Source organism: Leuciscus leuciscus, assembly GCF_965113295.1.
Source record: "Leuciscus leuciscus genome assembly, chromosome: 11".
In the NCBI taxonomy this organism is placed as follows: Eukaryota; Metazoa; Chordata; class Actinopteri; order Cypriniformes; family Leuciscidae; genus Leuciscus; species Leuciscus leuciscus.
The window spans coordinates 9242157-9255997 of record NC_138735.1 but is presented as its reverse complement, the minus strand read 5'-3'; the positions used below and the strand labels follow the sequence as shown (position 1 = coordinate 9255997).

The 13841-nt window shown below is 38.1% G+C and overlaps 1 protein-coding gene and 1 long non-coding RNA gene across 3 annotated transcripts in view; one reads left to right on the top strand and one right to left on the bottom strand.

Moving 5' to 3' along the window:
- LOC309509977 overlaps positions 1-13841 on the bottom strand; it is a 961882-nt gene that overhangs the window by 817095 nt on the left and 130946 nt on the right. The gene's annotated exons all lie outside the window — the stretch shown is intronic.
- Positions 1-13841, top strand: part of myo3a (myosin IIIA) — a 113159-nt gene that overhangs the window by 7597 nt on the left and 91721 nt on the right. For both annotated transcript variants that reach the window (XM_082184963.1, XM_082184964.1), the window contains exon 5: positions 1047-1182. The gene's annotated coding sequence lies outside the window, so the exon portion shown is untranslated. The remainder of the gene's footprint in view (positions 1-1046; positions 1183-13841) is intronic.

The following is a 13841-nucleotide window of genomic DNA, read 5'->3' as shown; positions in this document are numbered from 1 at the left end:
TTTCCCCCCAAAATTTTTTATATTATTCAAATTGCAGTTTATTTAAAACTGTATTATAGAATAGATGGTAACTACCATTGCAAATAATAATGAGAAAAACATTACACCACAGTAAAACATCCAAATGCACTACGGTAATTAGAATATGCGGAGGCAGCTTTTTGCTTTCATGGCATGTTTTTGATAGATTCACCCATTTATGTGTCAATGCATTAATATACATGCAGTATATATAACTGGAAGTGTATTCTGTGGTCGTGTCTTCTCTGGGTGGAGTCTGTAACCATGCTCATGCTCATGCTCATGCTCAGAGGCTTGCGGGGTGGAAAAAGGACACAACCTCTATTTTCTGGGTCATGAGCTACGGTTTATGCCCCAGGAGTCAACTTCGCAAGGTGCATGATGGGATGCCAGATTGTATAGATATTACATGATGGGAGGCAGGAGGGGGCGTAGATCTGGAATTTTCCAGAAAGTCTCAGTACCTTTCCAGGCTTCATAGTTGAATAACACTGTAAAGTTGTGCTACTCTTCTACATTAGCATCCTATAGATTTAGATTGATAGTTTGTATCACATTTTGGTTATTCACACAAATAATTGATGAACACACACATTTTGACAGCCCTATATATATATATATATATAACAAAGAAAAGTAGGATGGTTACGGTTAGTATGCAACGACAGTGGGAAACTGTTCACTTAAATTAAAAGTTGTTATATTATTTTGGTAATATAACAACTTTCAACTATACTGTAATGTTGAATGGCTTTAAATAATGGCTATAATTGAGGGAAAAAATCCATTTAATAGAGACATCACTATCAGTACTGGTATCATTGATACTGGCCTTCATTCATAGTGCTTAGTAAAAAGATGCTATTAAACAAATATTAAAAAGATTCAATATGAAAGTATTACAATATAAAATATATTAAAAACTTGAATGTTAGTTTCGATTCATCACAATTAATTACAGAAAAAATGTGTGATAAATTTGTTTATTTGTGTGTGTGTGTGTGTGTGTGTGTGTGTGTGGAAAGCAATGGTTACAATCATCAAGACAAAGAAGGCTGATGACATATTATGCAAAAAAGCTGCAAAACGCCCCTTTCCACCTCCTCGACCCAGTTGGCTCCAAGCGCTATGACGAAAGACAGAACAGACGTCAGCAAAGAAGTACGTAGAGAGATCTCTCTCAGTCCCCCCTCGCCACTTCTTTCTTTTTTTTTTTGTCAGACACATTTTAAGGTTTCGTTTCTATCTTTTTTTTTTACAACCCAGCCCTTTTTTACTACACGTGCTGCATTGTGCTCTGAGAAATATCGCCTGGTGTTTGACCGCCTTGTGTTCTCTCTGAGGATTTAATGACAGGGCAAATTAGAGGACTGAAATTATGTAAACTGCTGGTCATTATCAGCCAATCACAGCTTGTCATATCAGCCAGATAGAAGGGGTGCAGAGTGGTAACCAATGGAAACACGTTGGTTTGTGCTAGTGTACATGGTGGTGCCTTAAACACAATGCCTTGCAGTGAGGAGCGATGGGATTTCAGTGATGAAGGGGCAATGATTTGCTGTTTAAGCGCTCCATGATCCTGTTAATGGTCTTCGGAAAGCATAATCGTGCCCTTTGCGAGGAAAAGGCATAAGCAGAAGCCATATTCTTTACTTTCTCTCTCAGTTTGACCCTTTACGATAAGCTTGGTTAATGACACGACGATGGGCTCACCTGTTCAGCCACAAAGGAAGCGTCTGCTGTTTGGGTTCAAGAGCATGTGATAGCACTCTGGCAGCCTGTTCTCTGTGAACCAATTGGGATACTGAATATCAAATATAAAATTACATTTTCCTGGAGAAAGTATGATTGGTGCAAAACTCACTACTACTAGAGGGTGTTGCTAAAATGTGAGATGTGAGAAATGTGAGACGTGACAATAAATCAACGCAAAGTCTTTAGGCTTATGCTGCTGCCTTCACTTGCTGTTGGAAATTTCCTACTTCCCACTTCTGAAGTTGTGATTACGAGCTTGTTGCTTTCAAGTGCTTTCTTGTCAGAAAGAACAGGAATCATGGAGGACACCAGGTTTATTCTTGTATATATATTGGGAAAATAGTATTAAAGCCAAAATGGTATTTAGCATCCCATTCATTGACAACCATATAAACATTCCATGCTCTATCTATATAGTCAGCTTGCTGATGATTCTGGAATTTCGGTCAAATCAGGCTATTTTCGCTGTGTATAAAATATACAATATGCTTCAAATTATTCTTCATTGGCCTATATGTAAATATGCACTCATTTTAATGACAAGACAAGGTGATGTTGCTGTTGTTGAAAAAACGAATAAAGAATAGCAGTCACAGCAGCAATCGTTCTCCCTTCCGCCATGTTTAAAGTTTATGGCCTGCCAAACTCAGAAATTTGGGTCTGAAAATTATCCTAGAGCTTCACATTGGTAAATACGACTTGAGCAGGCATTCATGTCCCATTTTTACTCGGAAACTAAGACATTTTACTAGGAAATTTACGATAATTCCAATAGCAATAGGCAGCATTATTTTACCTTGAGCAGCGCATTTTTAGAATGTGATGTCATGCGCAAGGCACTGAAAGCTCAACATTCAAAGACGTCTGTCCGTGCATCGTTAGATAGAAAACAATGGAATGCAAAAACAAGTTCTGTGTGAAGTTACAATACATATTATAACTCATTTTTTGAGATATTATTCAGGCCTGTAGTTAAAAGTGTGCAGGACGAGTTACACCCTGAATGCCAGTATGAGCAATACTGACGTTTGCATTAGAACACCACTGATTCTACAATTCAAAGTGTAACCTTTTGCTTTCAGTTAAAAAGACTGAAATGGAATATTTCTCTAGCTGTACCCATTAATGAGTTTCTAGCATGGATACTATTTCTGTCCATTTTTGTGGTGTTTTCCATTGGTCGTGTCAAATGCGATTACCTCACAGTGGCGTATCTGCAGGAGGGTGTAGTGAAATATAAACGTTAATCTGGCTGGCTGGCTGTTGGTCGTGCTCAGGCGAGGTGACGCAGACAGCTGAGAGACTAATCAAACCGGGGCAAGAGCTAGATGAGACGGCTGGAAAATCCTCCCTCAGGCCTGAGGGAAGCGTGAACCAACGAGCCGCTCAGCCCCCACACATTCAGAACGTCATTTCTTATGATTTACGCAACATTGTAGAGGTCCAGCAAGAGATGACACACAAATAGATGTTTTGATTGGATATCATTTTGATTACTCCTAATTAGGCCTAATTGTGTTTGCTAAGACGAGCATCGTTTTCCTTTTGCTCATACTTAGGGATAGATGTTTGTTCAAATCACTAACCCTGAGTTCTGAAATTTGCTGTGTGCTACAGACATGAATGATATGTCAAATTGTGGGGCTTGTTGAGGAGAGGATTGTTATTACATTTCTGAGATATCAGAGATCCTATTGGACAATACAACAGGTGGAAAAAATCCCATAGACCCACAGCCATATCTAGAGACCAGAATATCATGGACCAGGGGTGTCCAATCCTGCTCTTGGAGGGCCACTGTCCTGTGAGTTTAGGTCTAACACTGTTTGGAAGTTTCTAGACGGCGTTCAAAATCGCATAGGCTTACTGTCTGAGTAGTTACTATTCCAATTCCTTTGTCTGTGCTCTCACCATTCCTTAAATAATCCCTGTTCTAGCTTGTTCTATTCTGATTAATGTCTGAATCTTTGTATTACTCCTAGTTTTCGTGTTTATTGCCTCTTTAAGATGAAGTCGCTTTGGATAAAAGTGTCTTCTAAATTAATAAATGTAAATTGAATGTAATGCATATTCGATGAGGACTGAACTTCGCGACTAGAGTATATATTATGAATGTGTGTAGCATGAATAAAATCCAGATGCACTACATCTGCCATGTTGTAATTGTCATGTGACTTCGTCAGTTGTGTCACTTCAATGCCATTCACAACTCTGCGGTGGCCTCATGGGATAGTGTCCATGCACACCTCAGAATCTCAAGGGAAGTAGTAGGCCATCCGGGTACTTTTCAGCTGCTGTTTTATGAATACAGTTGAATTCGGGCATAATTCGAATGAATTATTAATAATAATTCGGGCATAATTCTTAATCCTTGATTCGCTGGTTCAGATGTTTAATTACAGCTAGACCTAAACTGTAAGGTGATCCTCCAGGAGAAAGATTGGATTGGTGTTTGGAACTTTTACCAGTAAATAACCACCAAAATTACCGTAGCAACACTCACTTAGAACGGCATAACAATCTAAAATACTCAGAACAACTTAGCAAAACGCATAGCAATGCCCTAGCAACCACCTACACTCTAGCATCATGGTGATGACTTTTTCATGGGAAACATTGACCATTTGTTTTATTAATCTAATAAAATTGTTACTGTACCACTAGAGTTAGTCATATTGCAGTATTCATAAGGCTGGAGTAAGACTCATCCTTCTGGTGGATTAATATGGATTAAGTGTTATACAACTCTAAAGGCTTGATGAGCCATTTACACTCTCTGTCAAGCGCCTCTCTCTGACACATATTGTCATCTCCAGCTATCTACATAGTTGTCAGCTAAGTAGAAATGCAAAACCAGTGGTTATGAAACGGCATAACTTTTTTTGGACATGGCTTATGACGTTTTTTGTTGTTGTAAATAATATTTAAAAGACCATTTTGAGAGCTCTTGTCCAAATTCACAATGACTTAGGTTTAGTTATAGCACAGGAGGCCTACCTTCCAGCAGATTTAGCTCTAGCTGAAATGAAGCACACTTGAACCATGCTAATCAAGGTCTTCAGGATCACTAGAAACTTCCAGGCAGGTGCGCTTCTGCTAAACTCTGCAGGAAAGTGGTCCTTCAGAAGCAGGATTGCACACACCTGAATTATAGGCTGCTATTCTGGGAATTTTGCTGGCAATTCTAAAAGTAAAGCATGTTTAATCTTGTTTATGCACTGTTTTCTCCCATAAGCTGGACGTTTATTCAAACGGCATTTATTTGGGGATATTAAAGGTTTGATCAAATCATTAAAGAAATTAATAACCATTTCCTGAGGAAACTGAAGTTCACTTAATATGTAGATTAAATGTAGAATTAATTTTGTACATCAAAGACGTCTATAAATGTAGATTCAATCAAGGCACTGCACAATGACTTCAATCAAACCGGATCAAATGCAGTAAAATTCAACAGCCTGTGTTAACCAGCCTCCCAATTGAAGGATACACTAAATGTGTGTTTTCTTCCTTTTAGTGACGTACATCCGAGTGAAATGGATTATCAAAAATGAAAAAATGTAGGGATGTCATTTGTAAAAAAAAAAAATTGTTTATGCATCGTTGATTGGATGGAGTCAGATCTAAATGCGAGCTTGAGGTTGAATCTATAAAAGGGGCAGGGTTTCACTAAAGATTTCCCTATGTGCATATCTGCAAAAGATTCACAAGACCATTTTTAGCATTACCTCATATAGGCTCTGTTTACACCTGATATTAAGATGCGTTTTGGGCGTTCGGACCACAAGTCTTTTTTGTCCACTTTCGACCACTTCTGTCCTGATTTCTTCGAGGGGAGGGTCTATGGGTGGGTAAATGTATGGGCTTTTTCAGATCTTTCGATTTAATGGATGATATAAGCTCACGCAATTTACATATGAATGCGACTGGAAACGACGAAAAAAAAAAAATGCAAAGAGCAGCAGTTTTCGTTTCTGCTCTGACAGCCGCAAGATCAGCCGAACGCTTGTGAGTGTGTGTCAGAAATCAGGAATGGGGAGAGAACATTGTGCTTGGTATGTTTTTTAGACTTAAAACCACACTTAGATCTTCAGCCGATAAAGTTTAAATCCTGTCTGGCTAGTGCGCATCTCATAATGTTTATGCGTTAGGTCAGTAGATGGAGAGTAGGCGGTCTTTTGTGGCTGTTCAAACACATTCGACCACATGAGCGTCTACACTACGAAAGCAATCCGGTCAAATGCGTTTGTCGACTACCTCTGGAAATGGTCGAAAGTGGACAAGCTCAAAACGCATTATACCCCGTTTAAACTATTGTAAACTAAATTTAGCGTCATCTACTTGTGATCCGATCAACCAAAACGTATCTTAATACCAGGTGTAAACAGGGCCATAGATTAGACAATGAGGTGACATCACTTTACTATAAAATATTCACACCAGTACTTTAGTGAGATGTGGTTAACACCTGCTTTTAATTATCAAACATTTACAAAATTATATTTTAGTAGCATGAAAACACTAACATCTGAGAGAAAGTAAAGAGACAGAACTCTAACGTCGACAGAAATTGATGTGATATTGGTGGTCAAATTGATCTACTTGTGTGAATATGGATCTTATAAGCCAGTACATCTGCTATCTCCAGCGGCAGCTGGGGTGAGTCATGCTCCAGTAGCCCCTCACAATGGTGAGCAGATTTAGCAGCGCTCCAGCAGGAACACATTCATCTCACGTCCCCCTGCACGACAATGGCCTCATCATTGGCCACATCAGTCTATTGATGCGTGCCTGCAACCTTCAGAGCCCATCAAACCTGCCAAGAGAATCTATGGCTTTTTTCACAAATCTTTTCCAAACACACTGTCTCTCTCTCTATTATAGCAGAAGTCAAAAAAAAAAAAATCCTTTGAAATATTTTTGAATTTCAGAATTTTAATACATTTTCAGGTGGATGTCTTTGTTTATTAACAGCATCATAATAAAGGCTGATCAGTTGATTAGCATATGTAAGTGAGGAGGCCAGCTAGTACAGAGCTGTGCAAGTAAACCTCCTGGCCTCAAGAGGGGAGTGAGAGGCTGCAGTCGTTAGTGCGCCCGCCTCCCACACCAGTGACATTGGTTTGAATCCTGCTCTGAGTTGGTGCGAGTAGGACCAGATACATTGGTGCCGTGACCCAGATGGCAGTGAGGTTTAGGGGGGTGAGTGTAGCGGAGGCCAGCTATTAAAGAGCAGAGGTGGAAAGTAACTAATTACAAATACTTTCATTACAGTACTTTCGATTTTTACATTTTTTCTACTTTCTTGAGTACAATTATATTGTGGTACTTTTACTTTTACTTGAGTAGAATATAAAAATAAAGTATTCAACTTCGCTACATTTATTTTTCACCAAAAGTACAAAGTACTTTGACAAATCTGCTGACGGAGCAACAGGGCAAGCTTACATTTGACAGACACTTTTAAAACTACTGCGGTGGAGCCCTGTGCTCCAGCCAATCACAGTCAGGTCTGATGCGCTTCAGCCAATAACAGACAGGTCTGACTCGGGTGCAAAACCAATCAACACTTCCAGTTCGGCTGGGGGACGGGGACTTCAAACCGCGCTTTAGTTTAACGTTCAATCACTGGCTCTCGTGTTTTGATTCAGTATCGCTAACGTTTCAATATTTTAGTGAATGTAAGTGAGCTATGCTCATTTTCTGATTTTAAATTGAAATTATGGCAACTCCTGAAATGGGTCATCCCATTGATAATACCAGAGCACTGAGCAGTTGAAGTAAATGGCTCATAACGTGGACGCAGTTATTGCATGGACGGAGCAAAAACAAGTGTCTTGAAAACATGGACACAGTTCAATTGAATGGTAAAGCTCGCCCTCTTTAACAATACAGTTCAACTAAATGTTCGAAGCAAACTTTGTACAAAGCCAAAAATACCTCAATAACAGTGAAATAAGATCGCATGATTTATCTGTCAATAAGATGTAGGTAAAAGTGCAGTTCGTAGCAATAGTGGACTCCCAGCACATTTTCGGTAGGACGAAAAAAAGAGCATTTAACATGTTAACCGTACCCCACTTATTATTATAAAAAAATTTTTTACTGCCACTTTTTTATTCATAATGTTGTAAATCTCTCTTTTTTTATCGGACCTCTCACTTAACCTTCTTTGCTTTCAATTATGAAATGATTCTAATGAAAACATTCAAATGATCTTACCTGGACTTACTTTTCAAAATTAGTAATAAAACAATTGCTCTTGATAACAGGGAAAGCTAGTGTGTTTGCTTAGCATACCGTCAAACACTACAATTTATGAGTTTATCAAATTTATAATATCAAGTTTTGCTCCAAAATCAGAAAACATGTCCGTCGTGTTTGAAATTACTTCTGTGGTTTCATGTTGCTTCTTAACACAGAGTGAGAATATATTATTATATTCAATCAGTTATATAAAAAAAAATGTCCTTGCTCTTCCAATCTTTATAATGGCAGTGAATGGCTGGAAAAACTGTAAAACCCCAAAAATTGCACCCATTCATGATAAAAAAATAAATAAAAATGCACTGCCATTAAAAAGCTTGGAAGAGCCAGGACATTTTGTAATGTAACTCAGATTGTATTCGTCTGAAAGAAGGGTGACTTGAGGGTGAGTAAATCATGAGCTAATTTTCCTTTTTGGGTGAAATATCCCTTTAAAGACATACATCATTCTTATGAAAATACCTGAAATAGCTTGATGAACATAGATATATTATCGTTATCATGTGCATCAGTCAAAACGTCTCTATTTGCATGTTATTAAGTCCATATAAGGCATTTCCTGAAACGTCATAAGTTTAATACTCCTATGAATCTCACTTGTGGACTTTCTGCGCTGAATAGGATGAATACGTACTGGGCTTCCAGTATGAATGAAACAGATGACATGAGACTCTTTGGCGCTCCATATTTGCTATCATCTCCCCATTTTGGGTAACAATAGAAAAATAATACTAAAGTACTTTGTAACGTAGTTACTTGTAGTTTTTAAGCAAACTACTTATTTACTCTTACTTGAGTCATATTGTTTTCCCGTACTTCTACTTGTACTCAAGTAAATTATTACTTAAGTAGCAATACTTTTACTTCAGTAACATTTTTTTAGTACTCTTTCCACCACTGTTAAAGAGCTGTGCAAGTAAACCTCACTTCCCTGGCCTCAAGAGGGGCTCTAGCAACTAATGCTAGAGGCTGCGGTCTATAACATCCTTGTTAGCGCGCCTGCTTCCTAGGTTGGTCCCTGGTTCAAATCCCGCCCAGAGCGGGTGCAAGTAGGACCACTTACATAAGTAATGAGTTTCAGGAATGAACACATTAACTTCCAAATGTCTCAATAGATTGGTTACAATATAGGCCTTTATTAGACTGGAATTTTTCAGAGCCAAATGTTTGGACATGCATTATCAGTAAACCTAATAAGAAAGAAAATTTGTTTATCCTACACACAGACATTAGATTAAGGGAAGTTCCTAAACCTAATTCCGGGAGGAGAGAACCCATCTAATCTTTCAATTAATGGCTGGAGCATATAGTAGCTCAGTAGTAATAGTAGCTCACCTTGCTCCAGCGTCAGCTGTTTTGGCATCCCTCCACCTCCCCAACTCCACCAACATAATTTAGGCATCTTGCTACCAGACTCATCTTCCAAGCATTAGTAATCCTACTGTGGGGTTTATCTAAGCTCGAAGTTGAAGCATTCTTCCTCAAGCCCCTCCACTGTTGACAGCAAGCCAAATACGTTTAACCTTAAAGCAACACTAAGGAAAAAAATGTACCTTAAAATAATGTTTCCAAAATCGTATCAGTGGTTCATCAAGTTGTAACAGGGTGAAAGGCACTTCTGGATTCGCTTTGCAGCCCTATATCTAGTTTGCCAAACCGGGTCGCGTTTCTGTGGTTCGAATGAGACATAAGAAAACTACAAATATGACTTGCTTTACGTCAAGCGTTACAATAGTCATTATTTAGTTTTTCTTAGTTTCTGAAGTCGCAATACATCATACTTTCATGAAATCATGCAACATACTTTACCTTGTCTGTGGACATCGTTCATTCCAAAGCCGGTTCTGGATAAACAGCGAGCGTGCGTGCGAAATTATTTACAACAGTGGTAACGGACAATTCCGCTTCCAACCTGTAGGGCGACCGAAGAGGAAAAGTTCCTTAGTGTTGCTTTAATAGCTTATAGATTATATGGAGAAACAAACTCGTGAAATGGAAAGTAAATGGAATATATAAATCTCCTGTTTCTCGGATGTTTCCCCTGCCAAAACATCCAACCTGATCTAACGGGAAAACATATTATATTACAAGCTGGTGACTTTGTAAGAATTTGTACAATGTGAATCATACAAAAATGTACAATTATTAAAAAAAACTATGGAACATTAAGCATAAGGCCCACCCCTAAAAATAACCATCCCTGGGGCCTAAGCAGATCATACGAAAACATAAGAATGAGATCGTACAAATTCATACAAATAAGCCACCAATTTGCCAAAATGTAAAATAGTAAGAAATTTCCATGAGTTTCAGAAGAGATCCCAAACATTTCTCAAACTGTGTTTGGATTTGTCAAGATTAATCTGCAATCAATTGTCAGAGAGCTCTACCATTTCTCATCAAATTCTTCCATGACCTGTTATCTGAGCTTTTTTAAAGCTCTAGACTCTTTCTGTATGTCAAGAATTGTTTCATTTGTGTCCTTTTTTCATTTTAATTTTTGGAGAAACATTATGGAGCAAACTTAAAGCTTAAATGAAGCACTACTGAACTGCAAGAAGTCTCTTGTGATATGCAAGAATGCCTGAGCAATGTTTCATAATGCGTGTTTTTTCATTTTAGATTTGCTGTCCTTGTTTCCCAATAGGTAAACTTCTTATACATTCGCACCGATCTGACATTTTATGATGGAGATGTTCTGAATGACGGTTATTATGATGATTATCTGGTCGTGAGTCCAGTGTGTGGGCTAAGATTCTTTCACCCACAGAAGCCACTTCACTTTGGATGAGATAATTGTGTTAAAAGCAGCCACACATATCCAAATCGCTCAGTGCAGAGCTGTCCAACCATGTCTGGAGACAGCTGCATTCTCCTCTGGTAAGAGCTACACTCTATTTCCACCATAGATCCACTAGATTTGATGTCTTTCCAGGAATCCATCATTTTGTTCATTCAGTCTTCATATACTGTTATCTGGCAAAACATTGATCATCTTCACCATCACTGTTTGCACTAAACTTGTATTAATGTCAGTCAGAACTGTACAGAGCAATATCTGTCGACCACTGTCTTTTTTTTATTGTTTCCCAGAAGTTTTTATTTATTTATTATTATTGTTCAGATGTTGCTCTTGCATAGCTGGATAACAGAATGGAAACATTAATTGAAGTTTACCTCAGATGTTTCTCCTAATATTTCTTTGGAGAAATACAAATAGTTTAGAGATATACAAATGAACACAGCACATATTTGGTCTTGAAGAAATATCTTGAGAAATGTTTGAGGGCATATTGAGATTGTTGACCTTGGCATCTTGGCACCTCTGAATACATTTTGCGATATTGTTGAGATTTCTCTGAATCTAGAGGAGATATAAAAGATTACTGGTCTTTTTCTCAACATCTGAGAAGCAGAGAACTTAAGCAAAAATCTCAAATTGCGCTCTATTTAATCACAATGTTATATTGCTATTTTTTGTTTGTTTGTTTTTGTGTGATTTCACAACCTCGAGAAGTTACATTTGAAAATGATTGAAATGGTTAGAAGCAATGAAATAGTAACTGTTGGGGTTTTTCATGGCCAGCCTCTGATACAGCTGTACTCACAGAAATAAGCAATTAAAGTCTTAAAGGCTTGCTATTAGTATTGCTCATACTTGTAGTTAGTGATATGAATGAACCCCTATGCCTAACTTTTGTGATACAGGCATAAATTATATCTCAAATCATTTGGCTTGCTGACGAGAGAGGTGTGTAAGAATTTTTGTTAGATTAAAAAAATACATCCACATAGTGGCATGCTAAACCCCCCTCAGAACAACTTAGCAATGCCTTGGCAGCTACTGACTTTTAGACAAGTGCCATCATTTTTTTTCAGTTGTTTTTATTTTTATTTTATTTATTTATTTTATTTATTTATTTTTAATGTGGAATTCTTTTCTCAAAATTTTCCTACACTCTAAAAAAAATTCTGGGTTGTTGCAACCCATGTTTGAGTCAAACATGGACAAACCCAACCAGTTTTTAAACCCAATGGTTGGGTTTGTCCATATTTGACCCAAACCCTACCCTGGAAATCCAGAGTTCTCGCGAGAGCACAAGTTGAATTTGCTCAGCGAGTTTACTCTGGCGTCGAGTAATGATGCTCATAAAATATGCCCTTGTATCCGGGTTATCTGATATAGGCGGGCCAGAGGCGAGCTAAACAGATGACGACAGCGCTGTGACGTCGAAGTCATTAGTAAACATTGCAAGATGGCTATGGATGAACACCAGTTGTTTGAAACAGCTTTGGCCGCTACAATGAACGAGTTAGACTTGGCTTTTTATCTAAAAGAGGAACATAAGACGCCGCTCGAATCGTTTCTTTGTAAGAATCGTTCCTCCGCTGGTAGCTAAGTGTATGGGGCTTGTTGTGATTGGCCGTAGTGTTATCCAATTGCGTGCAGTGAGATTTTCAAATGCATGCTTGGTGTCGCCCCTCGAGCTGGCCGAATTTCATTAGTCGATGCCAGACCATTAATCTTTCAGGTTTAGGTCTGGATTTCCAGGCTACCCAAACCCAGCATTCTTCTTTAGAATGTAGGATAAAAAGAGCATTTAACTTTACACATTGGAAAATCACAAAAAGTCAAATCTGTACTTTGATGAGTAAATTAACCTTGGGTGGCCCATCAGTGGTGGGGGATTTGATGAATTTGACATACTTGTCACCCCGAGGCAAAGCCATTTGAATCAACACCTGCCTCACAACAGCCCAGACTCAAGTGTGTATGGAAACAATCACGATGCCTGTGTAAATACACTAGATCTCCAGCTGTGATGCACTGATTGTGGAAAGAAGCAAAAAAAAAAAAGAAAGAAAAAAAAGGAGACGAATATGAAGAGACAGCTGTGTGTCTTCTGTTGTTGAAGCTAATAGTGTACACAAATGATGCGTGACGAGTCAAGGATTTGCATAAATAGCCACTGATTTTTCATAATCAAAATTGCAGTCCATATTGGTTATTGACAATGAAGTATGATTATATGTATACTGGTCATTCCTGTTATTTAGTTCCTCTGGAATTCTGTAGCTTTATGCTTGCATTTTTTATTAAAGTAAATATTTCTGTAAAAGGGTAAACTTGACTTGACTAGAAAAATAATAGGATGGAAACAAAAAGCTGAAGTTAAAGTTTTGATCCAGGATGGAATGGTTGTCAGTCCGCGGGACTACTTTTTAAATTGTTGCATGTGGGTTGATTTTTTTTCTCCGCGGGTTAAATGAAGTACAATTTCAGCGCTCCAACACCCTAACCCCCCCTATTGTCTAAAACTCTCCAAACTAAATGATATTTATTATATCAAGAATTTAATATTTTTTTCTGATACATACAGTATATCATACGTACATGATAGGGACATAAAAATGTCCTGCATAACAGGAATGAGCTCAATATTGTATCTTCATAAACATGAGCATCTTGCATTAGGCATCTGTCAGCATGGCCCTTTTCCTCATTATGATCTTCATTGTCATGTAAGGAAATGGCAAGCATAAAATGTCAAACAGTGAGTGAATAATGTTTTGAGTGGGATGATGCACCGCAAATCTAAGTAGGACATATGCCTAAAGCATCAGCACACTGTCTAATGGATAGTGTAAAATGAATGTTCCTTAGTACTGCTTAATTACAGACTTTAATTTAATTCATCTTCATAACCTGCTTTGAATGGGTCTTGCTGATAATTTCACACATTTGTCGATGTAACCTGTGAAATCCTTTTAATTACAGAAGAGAAAGGATCACCAAT